Below are 17,707 nucleotides of genomic sequence, written 5' to 3' on the forward strand. Positions count from 1 at the left end.
GTGTGAATTTCGGCCTTTGCAATTCAAAAACGGCTTGATACATATGGCCCATAGCATTCTATAGTATGTAATTGCGAACATATCACAATATCACTAAATCAGACAGTAGTGGAAAGGACATGATGTGATGTGACCTCATGCAAGTGGAGCAGATCCGGTACGTGCGTTAAGTGCAACGAGTGATTAATGAAAAAAACGACCGCTCAAAACGGAAGTAAATAAGAGATAAACTCACAGGATGGAGTGTCCAAGTTTCTAATGGTAACACTGCTGGAAACGAAAAGTAAAATAAGTTAACAAATGGCGGTCCCGAAAGGGTAACGCCTAACATATAGTGACAAGGCGGCGATAAACCAACTTACATTATTTCAGAGGGTTCGTAGTATCGTGCCGGGTGTTCAGCGTCCGGAAGACGAATGTGGAAGTGACCGCGGTAAATTACGTGAGATTTAAAAAGAGCCCTGATTGGCTCGATGGTTTAGGTAAGCTCGAAAACATAAACAAAGGACTAAAGCGCGACTCGCGGCCATATTGGGGGTGTAACGTTACATAAAGTGTAACGACCGAGTGATGTGAACAATAAAAGTGACTTGCGAGTAATGAGGGCCACAATAAAGAATAAACAACATCAGTGAGCCACAAAACTGTGATAAAGGTAACAGTTTTAAATGAATGAATGAATGAAAATGTTTTTTATTATGCGCATACTTTGCCCAATGGGCGTCAAGGCGCCTAACATCAGAATCACAGCTTATCACTCCAAGGAACGTTCAATCAGAGATAGGACTTCCTAAAGAACCATGTTTTTAGCTCCTTTTTGAACAAATCAATTGATGGCAACCTCTTAAGCTCAATGGGAATAGAATTCCAAAGCTGAGGGGCCACAACTGAAAAGGCCCTTGCTCCCCATCTGGTCAGCCTAACACGTGGCACGACAAGTTGGAGTAGTTCAGCGGATCGAAGGCCTCTAACTGGAACATAGCGGACGAGTAAGGAACTAATCCCACTCATTGGTCCCTCCGCCAATGCTCTGTAAGTCATACAAAGAATTTTGAAGGAAATTCTATGCTGCACTGGAAGCCAGTGAAGGTCTTTCCTGGCTTTAGTCGCAGATGACACCTTAGGAAGGGCCAATACAAAACGTGCAGCCGCATTCTGCACAATTTGCAGTCGATGCAAGTGGCTCTTGTTGGACTCCATATACAGGGAATTGCAATAATCCAACCTGGAGCCGACAAGGGCGACTGCAATTTGTTTCCGAGCTTGGGGAGAAAGATATTCACGGATTCTATTTAGAGTCCTAATCACACCCCAGCAAGTGGCCACGGTCCTATTTACTTGAAGGGACATAGAGAGTGAGGTGTCAAATATCACACCTAGATTTCTGGCTGATTGGGAGGGAGTGGGGCAGGTGCCAAGAGAAGAAGGCCACCACTCGCTCGACCAAACATCCTGGTTCTTTCCAAAGACCAGTACCTCTGTTTTTTCGCCATTGAGCCTCAGGGAATTGACAGTCATCCAGTCTGCCACCAACTGCATGCATACCCTGAAGCTCAAGGCAGATGTTGCCACAGAGGAATGAGCCAGAGACACCATGATTTGAGTGTCATCAGCGTAGGATACTACCTCCATCCCCTGCGATCTTATGAGTCTAGCAAGGGGGGCCACATAGATGTTAAACAGGGTCGGACTCAAGGCCGACCCTTGTGGCACCCCACATTGCAAAGACTTGGCAGGGGAGAGGTAGTTCCCAAGCATCACTCTCTGCTCTCTTTCTAAAAGAAAAGAGTTCAGAAGACTCAAGGCCGATCCCTCGACCCCTGCCTCCCTAAGCCGAGATGTTAAAATGGCGGGAGACAGGGTATCGAATGCGGCCGAGAGATCGAGTAGGACCAAGACAGTAGATTGGCCAGAGTCCACTTTACGCCGGATCTTGTCGGCCACAAGGGTCAGAGCGGACTCTGTGCTGTGATGTTTCCGGAAGCCATGTTGTGTGTTATCTAAATATCCGGAGTGATCAAGAAAGGAGGACAAATGAAAGTTTAGGTGTGCTTCCAACTTCTTTGCAGGAGCAGGGAGAAGGGAGATCGGCCTAAAGTTTTTTAAAAGGCCAGGGTCAAGGGATGGTTTTTTGAGGAGAGGCTTTACAATGGCCTTCTTCCATACCGTTGGAAAAGAGCCCTGGGAGATAGATTTATTCATAACCATGAGCATGGGAGGAAGAAGACTGCTTCTACACTCTTTAAGTTTTTTAAGAGGTAGAGGATCCATAGGGGAAGAAGATTTGGTTCTGTCCAGCAAGAGATTCAGTCCCTCCAGCGACAAGGGGGGGAATTCCGATAGAGATGGATTAGAGGAATCCTTGCTGAAACTAAATTCAGTCCTATCATTAAGCCCAATGGGCTTCATTGCTTGAAGACGATAAATCCATGAGATTTCACGCTGCAACAAAGTTTTATTGTTGTCCTTTTTTTCACGTTTCTGGATGATTTCCAGTACCATGTATTTCAATTGAGCTATGCTGTGTTTTTGCTCCATAAAATGTACGGCAATGTTCGATTTTTCATTTCTAGTCCGTATATTTGATTTGTGTTCATTAAGGCGGAATTTTATTTTCCTTTCTGTCTTCCCTATGTAGATCTTTCCACATGGGCATTTTAGTAGATATATCAGATTAGATGAATCGCATGTAGCGTTTACTTTTAACTTGATATTGGGATCCCGAAATGCATAGGAACAATAAGATAATGTCGATCAGAGGTTATGACTTATCCACATGAATTCAGCATGAAATACTTCATTTTGATATGATGAAAATATCAAGAAATGTCACTTTTTGAAAAATAAACTAACGCAACTTCTCTAAAACTCAGGAGTCTTCTTTGAAGAACCTACGGTGTGCCCTATTCAGGGATGCACTCATATTTTCTGTGTGCACCTACTTGCCATTACTGGATGACGTACTAGGCTGGATATGTTTCCGGAGGGAGCACCCTACCCATTAAATTAAATCAAATTGTTTTGATCATTAAGGATACAAATTGTGCTGTGCACCTCCCCTACCTATTTTTTGTAAGTACCTATTTTTCCGCCCGTGCGGCAGGTAGCACGCACTCCTTCCACAATGCAATTTGATGAAATCACGAAATCAACTGAAGTTAAAGCAAGTACTCTCGCCTTTGATGATGAAGAAACAGCGCATATTTACGCATTGATCAATGAAGATATAGCTCAAGAAACCACAGGCCGCACTAAAGAACAATGCATTAGACAACTTTTATATTTAACCAAACGTCAAGTCAACCAGAAACTACACGTGAATACGCTCATCAAATATCATAGAGCCCTACGGATCCCCCGTGGACTAAGGATAGCGTTGAAACCATCCTTATGCAAAAATTCGAAATCATTTCAAGAAAAATGGAATGCGATTCTCAATAAATGCAGTCTCGACTTAATACTACTTATAGTTGAAGAATTGTCTCACATTCTTATTGACCTCAAAAAAGAAATTAAAGAGATTGAAAATGAACTAGCAGATGCAGTTTCATCTGATGAATTGTCGAAAATATTGGAGGATATCAATATACAACTTGAGAAACATACAAAAGAGATCAATGATAGAAAAATACGTAAGTTCAGAAGGGATACCCTGGACTACAAACTGGGAGAGGTCTACACCTGGGCGGAGGTGTACGCTCAAAGACGAAGAAACAAGCCATATAACCAACAAACCGACACTTCATCATCTGGCAGTGAATCATCTGACCGTCCACCAAAGAAAACTGACACATTCACGACCGCATCTGCTAGATCAAACGCACAGAACGACAACATTGAAAAAAGCACAACTAAAGACAGCAGCCCATCAACTTCGGAACCTTTTTTAGAGGAAGGCCCAGACGACAGAGGAGACCCCAGAGGGGTAAAAGAAAAGGGTCACCCAAACACACGGAGTGCGATCGAAAAGAAAAAGAAGAACACTTAGTGATCAATATTTCAGATACCACTATAACACCATACAAAATGAAACTACTGGAAAAAGGGACATCGTTCATTCTGACTACACACACTAACCTACTCGAACTGGAAGTCAGCACCTTTAAGTTTACTCGCAAATGGCGATTACGTCATTTTTTCGGCAATGTTTTACCACTTCCCACTAATGTCAAACCAGATCAACTGAGGGGTTTACGCCCACCGAGTTCATACCAAGCACCCTGCAGTCACAAATGCATTGATATGTTTGAAACCCTTGTCAAGCAAGATTTGATGAAAATCAATTACAAAAAGAAAATCAAAGAGAACATCACCCAGAAAGATCGTGATCTACTCAAAAAAATAGAGGACAACAAACAGATCAAATGCGTTAAAGCAGACAAAGGCGGAGCCCTGGTCGTTTTAAACACGCAAATGTATGAAGACAAGATACTTGAACACATCTCCGACAAACAAACCTACATGAAACTCGACGATAACCCAACCATGCAATTAAAGGCTACCCTCAATGACTTAATTATCAAAGCCAATGAATCGGGAACTATTGATGATAAGACCAAAAGATATCTGCTTTTAGAACACCCTAAAAGCCCATCTATGTATATGACACCTCAAATCCACAAAAGCATTGAAGATCCACCGTTTAGGCCCATAGTATCCACTAGGGGATCCCTGCATGAACCAGTAGGGAAATTCCTAGACATATACTTACAGCCTCTGGTAAAGCATATGAAAAGTTACGTGAAAGACACTACTGACTTTTTATTGAAACTATCTGAAGTGACCATACAAGATGAAGAACGTCTGGTCTTTTGTACTGCTGATGTTAGATCTTTGTATATTTCTATCCCTCATGCTTGGGGCATTGAGGCGATTGAGAAAGCAATCTTGAACAGTGACATTGAAACTTCCATGTATCAATTTTTAATGGAACTCATGATGTTCACTCTATATCACAGCTACTTTGAGTATGAAAAAGCATGGTATCTGCAATATCCGGGATGTCTATGGGCAACTGTGCGGCGCCCACATACGCCAACATATATATGAAAGAATTTGAAGACATGCATATCTACGGGAACTCCAACTGGACTGACAACATCATCATGTTCGTCAGATACATTGACGATTTGTTTTTCATTTGGAAAAATTAAAAAGAACTTTTACAACAATCTTTAACCACATTGCATACCATGGATGAAAGAATCCAACTCACAAGGCAAATGAGTGAAGATTCCATCACATTCCTAGATGTACAGATTACTAGAACGCTGAACGGCTTTGAAACTGATCTATACCGAAAACAGACAGATCGCAAGAACACCTTGCATTTTTCAAGCTTTCACCAGAACTCGTTGAAGCGCCATTTACCTTTTTCACAAATGCTACGAGAAAAGCGCATCACTTCTGATGAAAACATCGCAGCTAAACGCATAAAAGAAATGGGAACTAGATTCCGCGAAAGGGGTTACCCACAGACCATTATTGAACAAGCAGAAAGTCGTGTTTCGCTGATCTCTCGAGAGGAGGCATTGAAAAGAACCACTAAACCTCATGACACCAGGATGGTGCTTGTATCTAAGTTCTCCACGCTCAGCACTACGTATAAAAAGATCATCTTAAAACTCTGGCCGACCCTTAAATCAGAACCAGATTGCAAAGAACTGTTCGTAGATCCTCCTATTTTTGCATATACGCAAAACAACAACATCAAAGAAATATTAGCTAAAGAAACATCAGAATCAAGTGATGCAAAAGGCACTCGTCCCTGTATGAATTGCAATAACTGCCACAACGTGATTAAAGGAAACAATATTACTCACCCTATGAAAGGTTACAATGTCAAGTTAAAAGTAAATGCTACATGCGATTCATCTAATCTGATATATCTACTAAAATGCCCATGTGGAAAGATCTACATAGGGAAGACAGAAAGGAAAATAAAAATCCGCCTTAATGAACACAAATCAAATATACGGACCAGAAATGAAAAAGCGAACATTGCTGTACATTTTATGGAGCAAAAACACAGCATAGCTCAATTGAAATACATGGTACTGGAAATCATCCAGAAACGTGAAGGAAAGGACAACAATAAAACTTTATTGCAGCGTGAAATCTCATGGATTTATCGTCTTCAAGCAATGAAGCCCTTTGGGCTTAATGATAGGACTGAATTTAGTTGTTTCATTTAAAACTGTTACCTTTACCACAGTTTTGTGGCTCACTGATGCTGTTTATTCTTTATTGTGGCCCTCATTACTCGCAAGTCACTTTTATTGTTCACATCACTCGGTCGTTACACTTTATGTCCTGTTACACCCCCAATATGGCCGCGAGTCGCGCTTTAGTCCTTTGTTTATGTTTTTGAGCTTACGTAAACCATTGAGCCAATCAGGGCTCTATTTAAATCTCACCTAATTTACCGCGGTCACTTCCACATTCGTCTTCCGGACGCTGAACACCCGGCACCGATACTACGAACCCTCTGAAATATTGTAAGTCGGTTTATCGCCGCCTTGTCACTATATGTTAGGCGTTACCCTTTCGGGACCGCCATTTGTTAACTTATTTTACTTTTCATTTCCAGCAGTGTTACCGTTAGAAACTTGGACACTCCATCCTGTGAGTTTATCTCTTATTTACCTCCGTTTTGATCGGTCGTTTTTTCACTAATCACTCGTTGCACTTAACGCACGTACCGGATCCGCTCCACTTGCATGAGGTCACATCACATCATGTTCTTTCCACTACTGTCTGATTTAGTGATATTGTAATATGTTCGCAATTACATACTATTGAATGCTATATCCTTTTGGTTTTTGAGCTCCTAGAAAAAGGGCTTGGGAGCCCGAAATGCATCAGAGCAATAAGATAATGTCGATCAGAGGTTATGACTTATCCACATGAATTACTTCATTTTGATATGATGAAAATATCAAGAAATGTCACTTTTTGAAAAATAAACTAACGCAACTTCTCTAAGACTCAGGAGTCTTCTTTGAAGAACCTCCGGTGTGCCCTATTCAGGGATGCACTCATATTTTCTGTGTGCACCTACTTGCCAAGACTAGACATCTGTCGCATTTGTGATGCAGTATCCCGTCTGCCAAACTCTAAATATGGCCCGTAGTTTCTTTGTTACTAGTGTGTTTTATGTATGTCTTAGCGGGAGAGAGCATAACTAAGTTGTTGCACAACTCACAAATGACCTATCTGCATTAGTAATGAGCTGCAAAATCGTATTTTTTCCTTTTCACGTGAGCCTCAACAAAACATTGGGTGGAGAACACATGATTGTGCTACTTGCTTCATTATGGGAGTACCGATTTAAAAAGCAGATTCTCAAAATCTTCATGGGCTGGGCCTTTTTAGGACAACGGAGTCTCAGCTGTAGGTAGGCACAGTGTGCTGCATTTCTTCTTTTCTTAGACAACATGGAAGTCAGAGGTAGGATCCAGCTAAGCAACTACAAGCCAATGGCTCTGCTCCCTCGTGATATGTTAAATCCCTGGACCAAATAGTGCTATCATTATCCAATCAAACAATTACTTTCTAGCTCTATTTTGTGGTGTGGAGATGAACAGAAATGGGGTACCCCACAAACTTCAACTACCTAGGTTGAGAGCATGCAAAGGTTTAGCTGTGACGTAACGTTTTGAAAAGGGTCATCTTACTGGCCTATGCCGAGTACTAGCTGGAACGTGTAAAGACTGCATGGGCCAATGGCTCTAAAAAGTAACCATGTTCATCAACATATCTGGTGGGCTCAAGACCCATAACTTAAAAGCCTTCATTCTGGGCTCACATGCGCAATGCACAACACTGATGATAATGTGGAAGTTCTTCACCTGGGAAGGATAATCACCATGCTCAAGATCCCCAATGTTTGCTGGCTACAAATTAGCGTATTCACCTAGCAGACCAGGTCTGATTGCTGGTATGAGACATTACCAGAAAGCAATGCTGCAAACTTTTCTGAAGGCCCAGAGCAGTTAGTGGGTACGATGTGTTCAAAATGTGTACTTAACATCATTCCCAAAATATGTTTTCATATTTGTCTAATTGCCAGAAGTACATTTATTAATAATAATATATTTTGAGTCTTGTGATGTAAACAGTCACTATGTGCCTTTCATCGAGTACGAAAGGCACTATAAATACCAAAAATCGGTGAGATGGTTTCTGCCATAGCCATATCGCGTGTGAAGGATATATTAGTGCATATAAAAGACAATCATTTGTCATTACAAACGCCTATGCTCCTAACGTCGGGATAAACCGAGAATTTTTCACTGTGGCAGGCCTACCTCTTCAGTAACCACAACATATTATGTTAAAGATTTGCATTGCTTCTTGTCATGAAAAAAGAAAGATTTTAGAAGACAGACCTATTGTAAAAACGTACCTTTTAATTTGATCCAGAACTATAATCCGTTTTAGTGAAAGAATTACTAATTTTTGGAATTAACGTTGTAATACATTTTTGGTAACTGTACAATTTGAAAAAAACCAAAAACACTTTCTGCATCCTTTTTTAGGATTGTTTTGCCAGCATAGTTGGAAAATGTGCTGTGTTTCCAGTAGCAAGTACTGTAATAACGCATTCAAACGTACTTGGACAGGGAGACATTTTCATCAGACAGATTGTGAAAGCCTAGGACAAAAAAAACCCCATTTGTTTTATAAAATTAAAACAGGGTTGATTTAAAGTTTGAATGTGTTGGTTAACAAACTTGGCATCATCAGGTAATGATGGTCCAAGACCTACTTTCTTAACCCTGTAAGCAATCACAGCCATATGACGATTTTTAAGAGTTTGGATTTAAATTGGAGTTCAAGAAAAGTGTTGCATAAGAATTCTGCCTGTCTTGTGACCAGCTGAGGAGGATTCAGGATGCTGTCTTGCTGTTTTCTTTGGCACTTGTTATATGTGGTAAGAATAATAGTTTTATGAGAAATTTCTTGTGCCAAGCACGGCAAGTCATGCACCCTGCACAAAGATACAAACAGTAAAGTTTGAATAAGACAGAAGATATTTAATTATTTGTGGTGAACCCATTGTATAATCAGGTCACTGATTCGCAATACTATAAGCCCACTGATATCATTCTAACACCCATTCCAGAAACAAACGATGCAGGGCACCCTCAATCACCCACAAACACCCTTTTCTACTCAGGAAGAGATGCACGGGGCATTTCATACACATCTGATCCACCTTTCTTCCATTTTGCCACAGACCAGCTTACGGGGTAAAACTGCCCCTCGAGTGTCTGTGATCTGTTCTTGTGCATATGTATGCCGAACAGGTTTAGAAGCATGATTTCAACGCGCTGCTTTCTGCTAATCCTGAGGTGAAGTGAACTCACAGTTTCTAAATCCTAGATTAACTGTACCAGTTAAATACAGAAATACATTATTGAACATGTGCAAACAGTGCAGATTCTCCATTGGCGTTCAAGCCTCTTAACTTAGTTTTTTAGTAACTTTTGCATACAAGATATTGTTATAAAACTGCTCCAGAGTTTCTTCATTATTATTTTGTTATTTTTTAAATATAGGCAATAGCCTGGAAAGTGGTGCGTTTTCCCCATACCAGCCACGCCACACCAACACACACCTTTTTGTTGTTGTTGTGGAAATACTTTGCCTTTTAGTGCCACTTCAAATGTTTGGTGGTAATTATTGCACAAATCGACTATCCAACTAAATCCTCCTACACATTTAGGTGGGAAAATAACGATTTTAATAATATTATTCCAGCTAAATATTTACTGGTTAAGGCTAATGTTTCTGGAAATAATGCAAAATATTGTTAATAATCCATTGTTGTGTAATATACATTATTTAATTTTCAAACAAAATCCTGAAATTTGGCCTTTGAAATGTTTTTCCCATAAGCCTTCAATATATTTTTGGTCATAGTATCTCATCTCACACATGAAGTGTGGGGTTTTGACAGTAGATTGAAGTTAAAGATTTATGTTTATCAAAAATTCCGGTTTTCCTTGTAATTATAAATAGTTTTTTAACATCGTTCTTACATTGATAATAGACAATAGAAGTGTTTTTTTTTTTATCTCAGCAAAGGTTTCTTAAATTAACAATTGTTTGTTATAAGTATGAGCAAATGTTAATATGTCTTCGAGGGTTCTGGTACGGCATTGATGTTACTGTTCTGTGACCATGTGCTCCCCAATTATATCTACATATGTAATATGAAGAAGTTTGCTATCCTGAGAAAAAAGTATTAAGGAAACCGAAGCTCGACTTACTGGTAGGCCTTTTGTACAGATACATGTAGTAAAGGTTCGATCAGGAACCATGTTGTGTAAGGTCAAAATTAGTGGCGGCTCGCAGAGATAATGCTGCGGGCCGGGGTGGGGCTAGATGGGGGTGGTAGTGGAGTCAGACATACAACGGCAGATATTTATTTATTTACGTTTACCTTTGCCATCATATGTCGGACTCCACTAAACCCCTCCCCCACCCAGCCCCATCCCGCCCTGCTTCCCCACCCCACAGAGTTACCTCTGCGAGCCGCCACTGGTCAAAATGTATATTTACACTTCCCTCTGATCCATTTCTGCTCAAAAATACTTTATTTAGTGATATTTTAAATGTCCCCTCCTCAGTACCTTCCTCTTTCTTCACAGAGAAAAAGGTATTTTGGTCCTCCAGTACCACATCTACCAATAACTAACTCAGTGTCCAACCCCCTGGTTGGATCGTGATACTCTGGCAGGGACAGAAGGAGCCTGTGGAAGAGTAGTGATTCCATAAGAAAATGACTACTGCTGGCCAGATAGTGGAGGAAAGGGCTGTGATGATGGGGTGGAAGAGGGACACTTTGAAGTAGAGAAGGTAACGGATGACACCTCGTGAAGCATACATTTGATTAAGTTAATAAAAGGGTGGCATAGTCCTCTATCTAACTTTAAACAATCTTATGCAAAACTTCTATCTTTGTCAGCCACACAGACACATCAGTCCATTGTGAGCAAAAACTCGCCCACATACAGTTTCAAAGATGCAATACATTTGTGCACATAGGGCTGATTTTACTGTCGAGCGGAATTGCTTCCGCCCGACAACGACTCGGTCCTGGGACTGACCGACACCTGGTCGGGGGTCCTAAGCAGCCCAACACAATGCGACAGAACACTGTTCGGTCTCATGCTCCCTTTTCTCGATGGGAGCTTGTGTTAGGGCCTTAACCGGGCCTTAACACAAGCTTCCATTGAGAAAAGGGAGGTGCAGTTCATCCCTGCACACCGTGGCAAGCCTCTCAAGGTTTCTACCACAAGGTGCAGGGATCAACAGTGGGGCACCATAGGTGCCCCTTTGGCATCCAACTGGAGGCAGTGCCCCAAAGGGAGCCCTGCTGGAGCCCCCAAACACGCTTTCCAACATGGTGTCCATATTGCACAAGCCGGCATGAAAACCTTGTCCGAAACTGTGCATCGTAATCTCAAGGGCGAAAGGCACGCCCTTGCGATTACTGGCCGGCTTCCTACTGGCCGAAGGGCTACCCGAGGCAGAGGGTCAACACTGATTTGCATATGGCTATGTCTGAACTGGGGTGAGCAAAATAATGATGGATGAAACCCAGATCTGTGTCTGGGGGTGAATGTATGACAATGTTCAACATTCCGTCCATCATCTTTTTGTGTTGCATCTTCACCCTAAGTGGGAAGGGTATGTCCAGATGTGGGTCCCGTGCTCACTACGCCACTGGAGTCAAGCTATCCTGGCTGATGAGAGCTGAAAGCCTGAAACCGGTCCTTGGATGCTTGATTCCTGTCCAGAGAAGACATGGCCTGGCAGTTCGGTCTGGACTGTTCCCATGAGGCACAGGGTCAAGACTGATTTGCATATGGCTATGTCTGAAATGGGGTTACATGGTGAGCAAAATAACGATGGATTAAACCCAGATCTGTGACTGGGGTGAATGTTTGACAATGTTCAACATTCCGTCCATCAACTTTTTGTGTTGCATTTTCACCTTAAGTGGGAAGGGTATGCCCAGACGTGGGTCCCGTGCTCACTACGCCACTGGAGTCAAGCTATCCTGGCTGATGAGGGCTGAAAGCCCAAAACCGGTCCTAGGATGCTTGATTCATATCCAGAGAAGACATGGCCTGGCAGTTGGGTCTGGACTGTTCCCATGAGGCACAGGGTCAAGACTGATTTGCATATGGCTATTTCTGAACTGGGGTGGCGTGGTGAGCAAAATAATGATGGATTAAACCCAGATCTGTGACTGGGGGTGAATGTTTGACCATGTTCATCATTCCGTCCATCAACTTTTTGTGTTGCAGGAGAGGGAGATTCTCAGAACAAGAATAGAAGGGGAAATGGAAATGATGGGAGTGATACTGACAACAGCTTATTGGATGGGTTGTTATCTGAGCATCCTCCCCCCCTACAATCTGCACTCAGAGGAGAAAAGGTGAAAGTTGGCGAATATAGCAAATGTGGAAAGTGTGTCAGCACCTCAAACAGGTCAGAGTACAGGAGTTGTGGGAAGAATATCGACAGGAGTAGGTGGGACAGGAGTGTCCGCTTGAGGATGTATGGGACAAAATGGAGTTAGCTCTGCTTCGCGGTTACCAGAAGCTCTTACAGTACCAGTCACTATTGGTATTGTTGTCCCTGTATATGACCTGAGCTCAGTGGGAAACCTTAGTCAGAGACAGTCCATTCAGGCGGAAGGAAATGGATTGGGGAGGTCAGGGAACATGAATGAAAATTGTCCATCTCTAGTGCCTGTGGAATCTATTATCCCTTTACCAGGCACTGCCGATCCTTCGGGAATACGCATTAGTTCCAGTACTATCAAATCCATACCCATGGCATGCACTTGTTCAGACTTGAGAATGTGGGAAACACCGGTGAGAGGACCAGTGAGTGCAACTTTAGCAGCAAGTGCAAGTCAGGGAGTTGCTGGAAATAAACATTTCCTAGATGTTGCAGATTTAGAGACTTGGTTTAGGGATCACAATAACAGCAAGGAAGGTCAGAACAGTACATCAAGTCAGGGAACCATCAATGCTGCAGTAAAGGCAAAACTATTGGTGAGCTTGAAGGCTGAGGTAGTCGAGATCATCAATGGAATCTAACCTTTGGAGAGAATAGAGATCTATGAGCCAGATGGCATGTTGTTTATAGAGAAGGATGTCACTTGCAAGGCTAGACGAGCACGCAAGAAGTTGTCAGAACTAGCTCAGCGGTATGAAGTCAACCTGTCTCGACCAAAAATGCGAGAGGGGAATCATACGCTTTATTATAGTGGCCAGAAGCGGGAGGAAAAGAGAGTGACTGGACTGAAAATACAGAGTATCCAGTCCGAGAATTGGTTTTAGGAATACAGGCTTGGAGTATGCTGGATAAGTAGGAGGAAAGGTGGTCTAAGAAGAAGAGTGTTAGGAAAGTGACAGGGGGACCATAATCTCCAAGAGGGGGAACGTCGGGAGTTGATGCCTATCTAGTACTAGAGGTGCCTAGCGGAGGATATGTGCATGTCCCTTGGACTAGAGGTGACCTAACTGCATTTACAAATGATTTTCCTAGGTTGAGACAGAAACATGCTGAATGGTACAAGCAAGTCAATCGCTTTGTTAAGATCTCAAAAGCACTGTGGATTGACTTAAATACCCTGGGGCAGATTTACAAGCCCCCTGTGTCACTAGTACGTCACGTTTTGTGACGTAATGGTGGTGTATTTTCCTGCTCCATATTTACAAGGACAGGAAAAGCCATCCTGCATGGCTTTTCCTGACCTTGTAAATATGGCCCCTTTACATGCAGCACTTTGCATGAAAGGGGCGTTCCATGGGTGTTGCTGTGGGTGTTCCCAAGCAACACTCATGAAACCAGACACATTTCCAGATTTACGAGGAATCGTGAATATGGAAATGTGTTTGAATGCTACGCCTCCCCAGGGGAGGCGTAGGGAGGTGTAACGAGGAGAAATGTTTTATTTCTCCTCATTTTTTCTTCTTTTAATGGGTGCTGCATTCTAAAGCACGCACTGAAAGAGGAAAATGCCTGTAGTGATTGTTCTTGTGCAGGAAGGTGCCCCTTCCTGCTCAAAAACAATCTCCCCATGACGCAGGCATCCTTGCACCATGGTGCAAGGGTGCCTGGGCATGGCAGTTGTTTGTGTGCCAGCGCAGGGGGAGGCACAGAGATGCGACATATAGTTGTAAATATGTCCCATTCCTGTCTTTGGAAGTGCCGCAGTGTGGCACAGCCAAAGAGCTTGCGGTGCCACGCTGTGGGACTTCCTCGTAAATCGTAGCCCCTTAAGACATCGATTGGGTTAAGATAGATCAAACGACCCAGGAGCCTAAAGAGTCAGTACATGCCTATTACGAGAGGCTCTTGCAAGCCTTTAAGCAGTACAGTGGGTTGGACACATTAGATCCTAAAGACATGGGTAAATTTGTCTCACCATTTGTGACAGGATTGAGGCTGGAAATCAGCCTCATGATCCAGCAACATTAGATCTACTGGCAAAATAAATCATGGACAAAATTCTACTGAATGCCAGGTATTGCAGTGATGAGGTGGATTCTAAGCATAGGAGGATAAAGGAGAAGTCAATGCTGGTTCAAATGTGAAATGTACACAAGGGAGAATAGGTGCAGGCAACAGGAGGGATAATAGTTTGTAATCAAGGGAATGTCCAAAGAGGTGTCCAGGGCACTTCATGTCCAACGGGACAGGTAAGTGGGAGAGGTGTCCCCATTGATCCTAAAACAGGGATAGATGTTACTATGCTGAAAAAGACAACTGCCTGTCATATCTGTCACAAGATCTGGCATTAGAAGCGTGAGTGCCACTTGAATCTGCCAAATCAGGTGAAGGTGACAGACGTGTAAATCAGTTTCCGACAGTGATAAGGTCATGATCCCTTAATGCGGGAGGGAATCAGAACTGTTAGGGCAAGTGCCACAACCTCAGAGGATCTCACAGGGCAATGGAACGTACCATCAGATGCCATTTATGGAAGCGCTACATGGATTTGATCGGGACTTGTCCCTATGACGGTGCCTCTGGGGGGGAAAAAGACTATACTCTTGGAGCAGCCTTAGAGGTAGACCAGAATGGACCATATGTAGAAGCAGATGTAGATGGTCATCCAATTACATTCTTGATTGATACTGGTGCTACCCAGTCTACTGTGAGATATGCAGTAGTCCCAAATCTACCCCTCTTGGGAAAATCGATCCAAGTTGTAGGAGTTGCCAACAAACGAATGACAAACCCTTTGACAGAAGAGGTGCAGGTGAAAATTGGAGCCTTCCAGGATCATCACCAGTTCGTGGCGTGTCATTCGACTCCAGTCTGTTTATTAGGGCATGACTTCTTGTGCAAATTAAACTGTACCATCTATTCTACGCCGAAGGAAATTGAGTTGCAGACTAATGATAACATTGCTTTCAAACTAGCAAATCAAAACCATTATGTAGACATATTTCCTTTACTGACAGTGGGAGACATGCCAATGGACTTGAAAGATACTGTCTCTCCAATGGTAAGGGACTTCACGGGAGAGGAAATTGGACCGATTCGATGAGTCAAGCAAGTCTGCATACAGAGTAAGCCAAATCAGGATTTCCAAGAACACCTCAATACAACCTGACCCTGGAAAATTTGGCAGGGATTACACCTGTGATTGAGTCCATGATTGCGCAGGGCATACTGAAGGAGATAATTGGAAGTCTGCAAAACTAATTTGCAGCCCTGTTGTGTCAAGAAAAACAAAATCCACAATGAAATTAGAAAGAGAAAAGGAAACCCACCTCAGAAATGAGTGAAAATTCTTGAAATTGACCCTCAAACTGTGAAAACGCTTGAAATATTTCAAAGCAATCCTTGTAAGTAATCTACGGTTTACAATAATAAACAGCATGGCCATGCCTCATTGTTTCCTGGAAACGCGCTCTAGCTTCACCCGTAGCACTCGTCAATCAGCCAGCATGCAGAGTATGAACGTTGTGCAAATGTTCCAGCTTGTTGTGCTGTGTAGACGTTGCCAGAGACTGACGCGCTCGAGTTGGAACAGCGTGCTAGAATTATTCCAGTCAGCAGAGTGCTGGTTTTAAAAGCACACATAAAAAAGGTAGAGACTGATGGTAATCCAACAATGTGGCACATCAGTTTATGTCGCAATAAAACATACCCTTAACCCCTTAGCTGCTAGGCCTTTTCCCCTCCTGTGCTAAGCCTTTTTTTGGCGATTTGGGGCAGTGCGCGCTTAGGCTTCTGCAACTTTTTGACCACATAAGGTATCCACGCCAAATTTGCGTCCTCTTCTTCCAACATCATGTGGATTCTAAAGGTGCCCAGGGTTTGTGGATTCCCTAGGAGGGGTCCCAGAAATTATCCAAAATATAGTGAAATTTTTGTTTTTTTCAGAAAAATGGGAAAAACGGGCTGCAAATGAAAGCCTCTGGGTTTTTCCCTGCAAATGTTATCAAAAAAGGGTTTGTGGGGCCGAAATTTCCATTTTCTCAGCGTTTAGGGAATGACAGTCTTTTGTCAGAGAACCAACATTTTTCACACAGTTTTGGCATTTTTCTGGGACATAGCCTATTTTTGCTATTTTTAGAGCTTTCCACCTCCATCCAGTTAATGGTAGAAATGAGTTTGAAAGCAATAACGGATCCTGGAAAGCTATACATTTTCGAAAAGTAGACAAAATTCTGAATTCAGAAAGGGGTCATTTGTCTAAATCCATGAAGGTTTCTTTATAGAAACTAACACTTAAATATTGGAATATTTGAAAATTTGTTGAGAAAAACAGCCTTTTGTCTCAACGTTTTTACCTATAACTTTTTGTAATTTTGACGGGTCTTGGAAAGCAATATACCGTTACATCAGTTAGACCTTCCTGGTTGTGGGGATATATAGGACTTGTAGTTTCACCAAGAACCCGACGGTATTTTTTTATTTACTGGGTATGGAGCACTTTTTCTTGGAAAATGTAGACATGGAAAAATCTGTATGAAAGACACCTATGTATTTCTGAATTGGGTACAAATTATAGAGTTTAGAAACAGTATATAATTGCACATTTTCAAAATTGGGAATACTCATACTAGCATGAGAATTATTGGTAATTTTTTAGAAAGATTTTTTTTTTACACAATGTCTTTCATTGGGAAGGGAGAAATGCATGAAAACTCAATTGGTAATCATTGAGAAATAAACAAGGACCCCCTGGGTATCGCAAATACACAGATTCCTAGGGCAGGGTAAAGACCAATGCGAGTATAAAATCCTAGGACATCCACAAAATAAGTGACCATACAAGCTGGACCAATAGAAAGAAAAAATTGTCGGGAGATAATGTGTGTATTTAAAAAACACCGTATATGTTTAATCATACATAAAAAATAAAAATCATATAGAGACTGATTCAATAAGTCAAACTATATGATACAATAAGACATTGACATGTTAAAACAATTCTTTAACACAATAACTCGAATGCATTCATTGAAAAACAATAAACTTCTTAATAAAAGCATAAATCCTAACTCATTGGACAATTATATACAAACAGAAAATGTAAATTAAAACACCAGATACATCTATAACAATTTAATTCAATTGACTCGACGCGCGTTTCGGCAGTAGGGGAACTGCCTTCTTCAGGAGCCGTTGATTAAATTCTGTAAAAAAAAATTTTTTT

This window comes from Lissotriton helveticus, chromosome 1_1, assembly GCF_964261635.1.
Source record: "Lissotriton helveticus chromosome 1_1, aLisHel1.1, whole genome shotgun sequence".
Classification (NCBI taxonomy): domain Eukaryota; kingdom Metazoa; phylum Chordata; class Amphibia; order Caudata; family Salamandridae; genus Lissotriton; species Lissotriton helveticus.